Raw genomic sequence first — 12,274 nt, 5'->3', positions numbered from 1 at the left:
TGCTACCTCCCTCAAACCCCTGTTGTAAATCTAGACTGTCTTCCTCTTCCTCCTCCCTGGAAGGGTCAGGATGGGGAAGTGGACTCCACCATTCCTGCTCTGCCTAGTCCTTGACACCTTGATCCAAAATTTGGCCCTTTGTGTCTGAGATACCAGAGCAGGGACAGTTTGCCAGGAAGGAGGCTGGTGGAGAAAAGAGCCTATTGGAAGGCAAGAAGGAGAAGGGAGGGCAAGATCTGGAAGCACCAAATAAGATCTGGAAGCACCAAATAAGAAGTGCTTAGCCACGTGAATAGTTTCATTTTCTCACTGCTTGTGCCCCGTGTCTCTGTAGTCAGTTGGGCTGAACTGCTGAAACAAACTAGCATAATGTCAGGATAGTGGGTTCAGCCATAATGGCAAACCATAACTAAACCAAGATTCACAAATCAGCTTCAAACCATAGATAGGATTTACGAGCCACAAACAAAACATTTGGTCACGGTGAGTGTGTAGAATCAAATGGTGAAAATGCTACGGAAGACTTGTAAACGCCATTTTAGTAGTCAAGATAATCCCAGGACCAATTGTTATTTGATGCAAGAATGTGTTCACATATGTTTATCCCCTTGCTTTGATGTATGCTTATTAATTTGTTTTGTGGCTATGATTATCTGTTGGATTGGGATGCTTGGCTATTAGCCTAGTGAAGGGAGCTATCCGTCAGACTTGGATGCCAACCGCCTATTCTTTCATCAACAAGGGCTGGATCTACATTGATCTGGAAAGCACTATTTAAAACACTATATACACTATAAAAATATATCGCTCCCAATGCAATTTCCCATTGGTGAAAATATGCTGCTCTACAGCGCCCCCTGGTTACATTTTTATAACACATTTTTAACGTTGTAACTTACCAGTGTAGATTAGTCCTAGGTGGACTGATGGGAGACTCTGGGCAGACTGATGTATGATGTTTTCTGTATAAGTAATGCATATAATTGCCTTGGTGCAGACAATCGTGACACACACTTGCTGTTTCGGTGTTCACCCAAGTCAAGGCTGCAAGGCTTTTTAAGGCATTTGTAAGTTTAAACTTTCTTCTAACAAAGCACTGGAACCGATCCTCTGACATTTTTGGCATCCTTCTTTGGTATCCCTGCATCAGACCACTCACACAGGCCTTCGGTTTGGGCCTGTGGCTCAGGACAGCAAGTTTGGGCATACAAGCAAACCATGTTTTAGCATTACTTTCAAACATGGCCAATGAGTTGCGACTAAGCAGGAATTTTGCATGTGCATGCTGCTTCTGTTTGTTAAACTTGCTATTATTCCTTTTTTCATGGTTGACTTGTGATCTGAACAACTGCACAGCTTTTCAAAGTGTTCTTTACTCAACACCTTCAGATGTGCTGGAGCTTAAGGGTTGAGCTTCTCTTTGCCAGGGGAAAAAGGAACTGGGACTTAGCTACTTACCATGGCGACTGATAGGCTCCTGCAAATTTCTATTTTCTCTTTCCAACATTGCTAACCTCACCTCCCCAGGGTCTGCAATTTCTGCCAGGCTGTAAACCAGCAGGGGCAATAACGGTCTCTAATTTGTAATCATTCGGCCCACGTAAGGAGGGGCTGGATCAAGTGCTGATGGGCCTGCCTTTATTTAATTAGAGGATGTGTGTGCATTTGTAGCATAGAAGTATGCAATATTGTCTCATTGCATTAAAGTTGTTTTCTGATTGCTGTTCTATGTGTACCATTCATTTTGTTCCAACTACAGTACACATTGGATCATTATTAGCATTAATAATATTCAGCACTGTGCATATTTTTCAACAGAAATTGTTTTTGCAAGAGGGTAAAAAAACAAGGATAGCACCTTGTAGAATTGAATCAGACTGTCTGCTTTTGAATTCTTACCTTTTCCTTGTGCATACACCCTATTATTAATGCACATTATTACTTCAAGTATGTCAGAAAAGGAGACAAACAGTCAGAAGCAGAAATTTCTCCCTAATTCACTCTGCCTAGCCAGCAAAATATAAGGCAAAATTATTCAGGGGAAAAAATACAATTTTCTGTCATCTCTGCCATACACTGATAACAAAGCTACAGGCTAATATGTTTTGATATTTTTGTCACTCGTTTATCATGTGACCTTTCATGCTATCATTAATACAGCTGAGGGACAGAACAGGCGAACTGAAATAAGGGTGTGGGGAAGTCAGATTGCTTCTCTAACAACTAACGGTCAGTCACAGCGATTTATGCTTTTCTTCACTGTAGCTCTGACTGAAGAAGAGAAATTGTTATTAAAATTTGATATTACTGTCTAGGCTCTGCCACTTAGAATTTGCAACTTTTAGCTCTGATGAGAATGCTTGGAGGAGGAGGGTTTAATAAATTTCCCTTTGAATTATGATATTAATACAATACAACATGCTTGCTTAGATATTCAAAGAGTGCAGGGGGAAATCAGATTCCGGACATTGGTACACTGAGTATTAGTTGTACCCTTCAAGAATTTTATCCTAGCAGCATATCTGAATAACTAGGTTATACAAACAATGCTTTCTGTTAAAATTAGTGTCTCTCTTTAGTTTGCAAGGTATAAAAACAACAACTAGTAAAGGCTTGTATTAATCAGCATTATTTACAGGAAATACTGGATAATGCAGCACATCTTTTACACTTTCTTTAATGACAGAAGATGCACATATGTTACATTTGCATTTGGCTTGACAACATTTCTGACAATTGGGCAGCCTTTTACGTAGGCTATAGAGCCTAGTCTGAGAAAAAAAATCAGTCTGGATTTAATTTATATTTTACATTAGTGTATAAAATTATTTAACACAGCACACAGCTGAGAATGAACTTTGTAGCATACTAGTAAAGGCAAAGGGTACAACCTTTATGTTTTTAAAAAATCTTTCACTAACCTTTAGCTTCTCATCTTTTCAAAACACTGCAATTTTAAATATTTGAATTAAGAAAAGATTGCAGATAAGCACTGGGGCGGTTTCTGCATTTAATGTATAGGGAGTTTATGCTAAATACATCAAAAGATTCTCACCCTCCATCCCCCACCCATTGCCCCATTTCTTAGAATCAGGTATGAGATAGAAAAATTATATACAACCAAAAACATTTACTAAAAAATGTTTCGGAACTTGAATTATGCCCAGAAAAGCTGCCTTTTAATTGTATCTCCTTTGGGATAGTTTCTAATCAAACACATTAGACAATTACCTTTATTTGTAAAAGAAAGCAACTGTATGTCTACATTTCAGAATGTTTAAATAGGTCTCAAAAAGAGATGGTTCTATTAAATGGATTGACTTAAAACATACTGCAGGATATAGAGACTGGGTTAAAATTTCAGGTGTGCAAAACAAAGCTTAGTGCCTGAAGTGGACATATGCAGGTTTATTCACATCAGTAATATTAGTATAATTAGTATTAGTATAATGTATAAACACATTTTACTGCTATATGCTAGAGGAATCAGGATCTAAACGGCTTAGGAGATATGTGTCATATGGTTGGGTCCCCCCCCCCACAAGATAGAATATAATAATTATTTTCCTTTCACCTATGTGTCCATCTGAGCCTAAGTAGCTGTCTATAACTATGGACACAGCATGAACATTGTATTTATCGTTTCTTTTAGATTTTCTCCCTCATCTAATACATATTTTCATACAGAAATGCAGAGTGGTTATGCAGTTTCCTGGACATTTTCTTTCTTTCTTTTGCATGCTGTAAAGATTTCATCCAAATCTATTCACAGATTGTTCATTTTAGAGCAAAATGATTTTTTTTAAAAAATAAAATAAAAACAGCATATCTTTCGAAAAGAAATTTCACATACAGCTTTCTTTACAATGCTTAACTAATGCTATATAAAACAAAGAGTGCCTTTTGAAACAAATATGCCTGAATATGAGTAAAAATTGTCACGTCAGTTAAAGTGGTGTGTGGGTGAATATACATGACCAGCAATTTTGAAATAAAAGAGTGTTTGGTTTATTGAACAGGAGATTCCACAATCGATGTAAAAACAATCACTGGAAGGGGATAAATTAACATTTTATAATAGAAAGTGTGTGACTTTAGAACAGAACATGGATGACTTTTTTCCTCTAATTCTATATCGCGAACAAAGAATTGTCTTCCCTTTGCTCCTCTATCCCTAATGGCAGCCCTGACCTGGAGATGAATCTTGTATATAAACAACAGGGGTAAATACAAATACATCTCCATACTTGCTGAGCTTTATGCTGCTGTGGAGGATAGATTATTCATCCAGCACTGCATTATATAGAATCCCATTTTCATTTTTATAGGGAATGCATATGTGGAAAAGGGGAAAGGTGGGGGTAGTGAGGAGGGGGAGAACATTGGACTGTTAGTCATAGACAATTCAGCTGCATTCTGCTAAGAGTACCCAACTAATTTCATCTGGTTTTATTGAACTGAAAGCTTGTGATTTTAGAAGGGAAGATTTAAAATCTTTACCCCAGGATAAAGCAGTGCAAGAACACAACTCTGCCATGTGTTTGCTTTTCCTGAAGTAGACCCATTTACTTTAGTGGCAGTATCCCAGGGGAAGTATTATTATTATTATTATAAGTCTCTGTGCCACCTGCATGCATTGCTTATGTAGATTTCTTTTTTTAAAAAAAAAGCCAGTAAAAATATACTTGCCATTTTCATTCATTACCCATAAACTAAAAATAAATAAATGGGGATTTTATTTCAATTGGAAACAACAACAAAACGAGAGGCCTCGTGATCACCTAAAACCTAGAAACCCAATGAAAGATTATGCGGGTCTTTCTAACTTGGTGGCACGTGCTGATTTGCTTAAATGGGATGTGATGCAGCCAATTAATGCTTGTGTTAATTTTACTGCAGAACATCCACACACTCCAATCTCCCTTTCCCATTCTGGCCACATTAGATTTTGCAGAGCCAGTGGTTTTTAAGACTGGCATTCATGTTTGCATGTAAATAAAGCAAGAACCACAAACAAAGCCAGCAATCTTACATACTTGCCTTCAGTGGTAAAGGATGGAACGCCTGCCTGCTACCAATCAGCAAGTGGTTGCTATGGTTACAAGGTCAGGAAATATGCCTTTTCCCCAGTTGTCCAAGGCTTGCACATGTCACTTCTGAAACTATGAATTTTATATACAGGTCAGGAGATGCATACCAAAGAAATAAATAGTGTATTGGACCATAATGACAGCTAACGTTCAAATGTCCTTGAATTTTTTTTTTTTTTAATTCTATCCAAACACATTTTGTCATTTTGAATGGGTTGGGGATTTTTTGTATAAAACTGGAGCAATTTCTTCCTGTAATGAAATTTGGCAACGTAGATACAAACTATGCCTTGTTGCAAGAAGCTGCACTAATAACTTGCTTCAAAAATAATATTGTGCAGGGTGTTTAATTTGCTGCAGTGGGCTGGCTTTTTAAAAAGTTCTTTAAAAATTACAGCACTGCAATATTTTAACATAACTGTTTGGTGCAATTTAAGAACTCCAAACGACGACTACTTTCTAGAAAACAAAATTATGAACTTTGTGCTTATCGATAGATATATAGACAATACTGGGGTGATGCTGTGAATTAAATGCAGGTGGTTTTGTTTGAAAATAAAACTGCTTCCTTACACAGTATATATTGGGAAGTTCTAATATAACCTCTATAACCTGAAAACGATAGTCTATGTAAAATGGCTAAGTTGTGAATTCAGCTCTTGATGGTTATATGTCATTGAAGACTTTACTAGGAAAATTAGTCAAAGGCCTCTCCAGGGACTTTGCATTTTGCAACAGATAAGGTAGGTCAAGTAAAGATGGTTATTTCAGGTTCTGTGTTATTTTTGACTTGTATTCTTTAGTATTAACTTATTGATATTTCTTTTGATATCATCTGCTTAAAGTCAAGATTCATTATATATCAGATATGAAGAGAATCATTATTTACTGTAGAGCTTATAGTTCTGAAATCTACTGGCTTAGAACATTGGGAGGAGGATGTGAAATTATATATAGCATATCTGGCAATATTAAGTTATTTTACTTCACCCACACTGTTAATTTAAAAGCTTGCTACAGCCAGATACTTATTTTTATTTTAGTGATGACGTGTGTATGTGTGTTGTTGTTTTGTTGTTGTTTTTCCTAGCTGAGGATTGAATGGACAGTGAAATATTGTGTACCATTTCATAGCACAACGTCTGGTGCAAGACACTTCAAGCAGTTGTAATGTCATTATTTTGTATCTCTGTGTAAGTTCCTTATATGAATCTTTCTAATGAGACGTGAAGAATATCTCCAATCATGAAATAAAAGTTCAGGGTTTCTCAGTGCTCCGTGTTTCTTATTAGCTTTGCAACTTTGCTATAGTTCTTGCAACTCGTCCACTGATGCTAAAAAACCAAAAAACAAACCCTCACGTATATTGAAATAGGAATATAACACAAAGGAGAAGAGAGATGTTGTTCCCCCTTTCCTTTTGGATTGCATCTTTTGTTCAAATGAATATCCTCACCTCCCCCCTTTCTCTCTCACTCTCATTTGGCCAGAAAAGATTAGTCTGTACCTTGATAACAATCCTTCCTATTTCCCCCTCTCTTTTTTTCATTTTTTCTTTTCTTTTTTTTTTTTGCAGAAAGCGGCATTCAAATGAGAAACTAAGCACAATTCTTTTCAACAGGCAATTTACCCCATGACGAGATATGCTTTCACTTATTTTTCTCTGACATTCTCGCATCTAGCAGCACAGCAGGTATCCAGAGGTTAGGCTTCAAATAAAGGATAACTACTGCCTTATATTAATAGATGCCATTGTATGAATGTCATATTATTGCAGCATTTAGTTCCTTTAATTGTTTTCTTCTAAATTATATATGATAAGGCCCAGACAAGTGAGAAATTATATATATATATATATATATATATATATATATCCCTACTCTTTTATCATTATTGTGATTGCTCTGTTTGCACATTTGCTTGGGCTTTTTTTAAAGTACAGAAATATGTTTTTCTACATGTAAAGCTACTTGGAATTAATAAATTGTCTTGAGAAATGTTTGAACTGCAGGATGCTTCAATTAACTACTTATGCTTCAGATCATTTCAAATATCTGCACCTGTAATCCCACCCTGAAATTCAAGAAACATCAGAGGGTCGAAAACAAATATCCTCTCACTGAAGAGGATGGGTTGCTTCCCTTAAACAGCCAGCTGAACAGCATCCTTCAGCTCTCATGGTTATTCTATGAGACCATATCGGGATGTTTTCATGTATATTTTTCTTCCCCCTTTGTGACATTTGTTGTGTAGCCAGATGAGCCCAGGTTATGTGTCTTGTGGCCTGTGTGCAACCTTGTCCATTAGCCAGTCCCCACACCTTTGATGTGAACCATCATCCCTCTGGTTTCTGTGGTTCATTCATTTTTGTGGTTCTGTAACGATCTCTGCCCTAGTCCTGAATCCTGCCTTTATTGTAGACAGAGCTGACAACAGGCAGCCTTGTCTTTCATTTCCTTGATGTACTTTGTACTGCAGTATGGCTTTTGTTAGTATTGATGCAAACATTACCATAAACCACCACCTAGGGACTGAAAACAATTGACTAACTGTTTTCAAATCCAATACACTTAAGTTGATCAGATACAAAGTTTAAGTACAGTTAGCTTGGAAGGGGGGGAAAAAAGCACCAATGCTGTGTGGTCTCAGGCTCTGCGTTCTGAAAAATAAAGAGCAGCGGAATCTGCCTGCTTATGTCAAGACAAATGGCAATGAAATCTATTCAAGAGGTGAATATTGAGCCAGGAACATGCACCTTCTCTTGGCTGACAGGACCAGTTTTGCTTCCTTTGGCCTTGTTTAAATGATCTCCTCTTTATCTCGTTTTGAAGGCTCATTCGAAGCAAGAAAAGAGATGGGATTATAGAGGGAAAGCAACCATGTTATGAGCCAGTTCAGGTTCTGATGAGATGTGCATTTTAAATTGGCTGATGTTAAAATTCTCTGTTAAATTCTAAACAGCAGGCTAACAATCATGGCACTCATTATAACGGAATATTCCATATCATATGGAAGAATTTCAAAGTTAGCTGTGTTGTAAATGCAAAACTCTGTCTGACCCTTTTTGAGTAAGGAGCAGTAGCAGGGTCATTTGCTTTTTGAGCCTTGTTAGATCCTGGATTCGAGCCTTTGTAAAAGGGGCTATTCAGATTCCGTTTCCGTACGACGCTTCAAAGATGTCAGTTGCATCTTTGAAGTTTCTTTCTAAATTAAGCAGTGGAGAACTTGAGAAAGTGAAACAAAAAAGAAAGAGAGAGAGAGATTCACAAAATGAATCAGGTTCAAGGTTCTATGCATATTTCAAATCTGATAAACCTGATATGCTTCTTATTAAGCACACAAGAATACTGCTACTAACTTCCCAATTTGTTCCTTTTCTTGCAGGGATAACGTGTTGAAATGAAACCTAATATTTGGAAATGCAAAATAAAAGCTGTAATGAGCTGTATTTGAGCCCATTATAAATGAAGTAATCTGAAAATGAATTATGATGCCTCTGCCTTTACGAAAGTGAACACACCTGCATTTTTTTGTTATTTCCCCATATATATATATATATGGAAATAACAGAAAAATGGATGGAGATTTAGGGTTGCAGTCACTGAAGTCAATAGCATATAAGCAGTCCAACTGTGCACAGGATTGTAACTTTCGATAGTTCTCTTTTAATGCATCTTGCTCTGCTAAAAGAAGCCCACTAATTTTGAAGTTTGCTTGTTTGTCAGTACCTGCCAAGGGTACAATCTTAACTCAATTAACACCATTGCTAAACATTTCCGCTAACTTCTCTGGCATGAGGCTTATACCATAATTTCATATATTGTGCTAATCATTAATGACTGAAAGTAGTATTTCTTTGGAATGTGACTTGTGCAAGCTCTGCAAAGCAGGCTCGCTTCTTAAAAACTTTAGTAAGTCCATCAATCTCTCAGACCCCTAATAAACATGTGTGTTTGGATGCAATGAAACTTTACTTCTAAATTTTTGCATTTGGGGTTGATAAAGGAATATGCGTAAATGTTTATCAGCTTTACTGTAAAGACGTCTATTTCTGTAAATGAAACACCTGTTTCATATATGTAAATGAAAGCTCCATTAATACTTCTTATTGTTTCAATAATGAATTCTTATGTAATTCATTGCCAGGTTCAGTGCCAATATTACTGCTTAGCAAAATAGCCATTGGAAGTCATTCACAAGAACTTTGTTTAACATCTCTATAATTACACTTTGTATTGGAATTATCACATAACTGTAAAAGTTATCAATAATAATTGACTGTGAATCTTTAAGAGGCAGCATATCCAAGTTCAGTTCATACAATAAAGATGCTGGAGAGCTCTAGTGATTTAAGTCTTGAGTTCAATGTGTCATAGCCTCCCTGACATCACTTTATTTTTTAACCATCATCCAGTGGACCGTATAAGATATATAGGGGTTGGTGGCTTCAGCTGCTTGAATTTATGTGCGAAATCGCTTGCTGAATTGTCCCATAATTGGGTTCTTAAAATAGATTTTCTTGCCTAAGTACAATTGTAGTTGTGTATTGTAACCAAGTTTAAGCTTCTGGGTAACAAAAACCACCAGTAGGTATTGAGAGGTAAAGGGATAATGGTCAATTTCTATTAATTATCACATAGCTTTAATACCATATTATAACAGCCAGGAATAAATGGAATCTTGTGAAATTTCATTAATATAAAAAATAAGCACAACCCAAAAAGTTCCTTTCACATTACAACCACGCTGCACAATTATTCACTATTTTAATCCAAGCATAGTATCATCACAGAATATGGGCACTAGCTTTTCCAAAAGTGTAGTAATGAGCTGATTTCATCACTAGAGTGAATGATTTGTTACCTATACAAAATCATTGGCTAACTTTCACAAAACAGATCCATTGAAGAACTTGCAGGCTGCAACGCTATATGCACATACTTGGAAATGAGCGTCACTTGACTTAATGGGAGTTACTTCAGAGTAAACATCCATACATTCAGGCTGTAAATATTTCATTTGTTTACTTTTCACGGTGCTGAACCACAAAACACTGGGATTCTGATCCCGCTAGCAAGCAGTCTGGCTAATTAGCAATCTAGCTAATATTCTTTTTAAATTTCATTTCAATAGGAGTTATGACAAAGTGTTGCAGCATGGAGTATTCCTGTTCAGTGCTCCAGCCAGCCAGCCATGCCTTTTTCTGTGGTATTCCATTACATCCCCCGCTCCCATCCAGTTTCTCTCCCCACCCCATCAGTCAGCCTTCCAGGCTCACTCAGCATTTATTTAATTGATTTATTGAAATATGTATGCACCTTGCATTTCAAAGAAATCACAAGGCAACTTACAGAGCAAGAAAAACAACAACCAACAACTACAACTATAAAAGCCATGTCAATTAAACATCAGTCTTCATTGGCCTATTTGAGGGGAAATCCCTCCCCATTAGGGTTTGTTCTCTCTCTCTCTCTCTCTCTCTCTCTCTCTCTCTCTTCTATCCATCTGCAAACTTTGGGACTTTTGCCAAGCCTGCAAGTAGTGCCCTCTTGTGATGTTGTTTTGGCTGTATAAGTAATGCCTCTCACGCCTGAACCCTAGAAGCAGAGGTCATGAATAGTTGGGTCCCATTGAAACTAGTGGAACATGTTGACTGCAGATTGCAACTAGCCTAAATTAGTTTTCCATTGCTTTCCGTGGGCACCGAAGCTCCAGTCTAAATACACTTCATAGAAAAAATCCCATAAACAATCATGGACTGACCAAGGCATAATATAGGGAAGTTAGTTATAGATAAAGCTTTAAAGATGCCTTTCAGCTGTGCAGGGGAAAGAATAAATACAAAAGAGATGAAGTTTATAAAACAGGAAAAAAATAGTATATCTAGATTTGTGCATGCACAAGCTTTTGACTTTCTGAAATCTAAAATGAGCTCTAGACATTTTGACATGTGAATACTGTCCAAAACAAAAATAAAAATGTGTTAAAAGATTTATTTATTTAATTGTTCGTAAACTGGATGGCATACAAAGTTCTGTTGTCCTTCGATTAGAACTGAAACACAAAATTCACAGCATTAAATTAGCTTTTGAAATCCCAGAAATATCACGTAAACTAAAACAGTTTCTTTAAAAAATCCTAGCAATATCATATTTGCTGATTAGATGGTTTCATAAATCTGATCAGAATATTCAGCTAGTAATAAAGACAGCTTACCCATTTGATATCAGTTACAGCAAGAAGAAACAACCAAACATTTCTTTGGTTTAGCATGAACTCATTTACATTCAGTAACAATGACACAAGGTGAATCATAAGAGATGTGTATCACTTAGAAATGCGACAGGAGTAGGAGCTGAGAGATGAAAGAAAATGGTGCTTTCAAACTCTGAAGTGGACTTGATCTCTCTGAGGGATAGCCCTCTCAGCCCACTTTATGTCAAGCTGCTATCATGGGTGAAGTTCTGAGGCTCTGCAGGCCAACCCATGACAGTCATTGATGTACATAAACAATTGAACCTTCACTTTATTCAGTAGCGTGCTGGACCCAACCGAACAAAAGTGAAGCACTGGAGACCTGCCTAATGCCTGCGCAATGGACAAAAGCCCTACACGGCATTAAGCCAGCCACCTAATTCAGCCACTACAAAAATACTACACCAAACCTTTTCGCTGCTCGCGTGCTTTAAATGTGGAGGTGCAAAAGGCCACAGGCTGACTTGACACACGTCCTGTGGAAATGCCCAATTATCAAACCCTTCTGGAAGGAAATACAAACTAGAATTAACTTAGTCTCAGATAGATTTCTGGAGACAGAATATGCCAATGCTGTAATTGGGTACATATGCACTTAATGGAAACTGTCAGAATGGTAGCCAAACAAAAAATCATCCAGCATGGGAAACTGAAATCACCCCAGGCATGGAAGGTTGGACACTGGACATTTTACAGTTAGCAGCCTATGAGGAAAATATTGCTTAGCAAACTATGTAAAAACTCAAACCTTCAAGTTCCTGGAGGTCAACAAGTAACTTCTGAAGCCATGCAAAGTGGGAGGCACAGAATAGACACAAAAGCCTTGCCAATCCATCATTTTCTTCACTGGTAACATGACTCAAGGCTGCTAACTATACATTCTGATCTTTACTTAAGTGATTGCTCAGCACACATCCAACCATTATTTG

The 12,274-nt window shown here is 37.2% G+C and overlaps 1 long non-coding RNA gene across 1 annotated transcript; it reads left to right on the top strand.

Moving 5' to 3' along the window:
- Positions 1–5,196: 5,196 nt before the first annotated feature.
- On the top strand, positions 5,197–8,597 carry LOC310848106. Its single transcript, XR_014566166.1, has 3 exons — positions 5,197–5,833; positions 6,667–6,783; positions 8,475–8,597. It is a non-coding gene; the product is annotated as an uncharacterized lncRNA (long non-coding RNA).
- The last annotated feature ends 3,677 nt before the right edge of the window (positions 8,598–12,274 follow it).

Source organism: Podarcis gaigeae, assembly GCF_964106915.1.
Source record: "Podarcis gaigeae genome assembly, chromosome: 7".
Taxonomy (NCBI): Eukaryota; Metazoa; Chordata; class Lepidosauria; order Squamata; family Lacertidae; genus Podarcis; species Podarcis gaigeae.
This window is presented reverse-complemented; position numbering and strand designations above follow the sequence as displayed.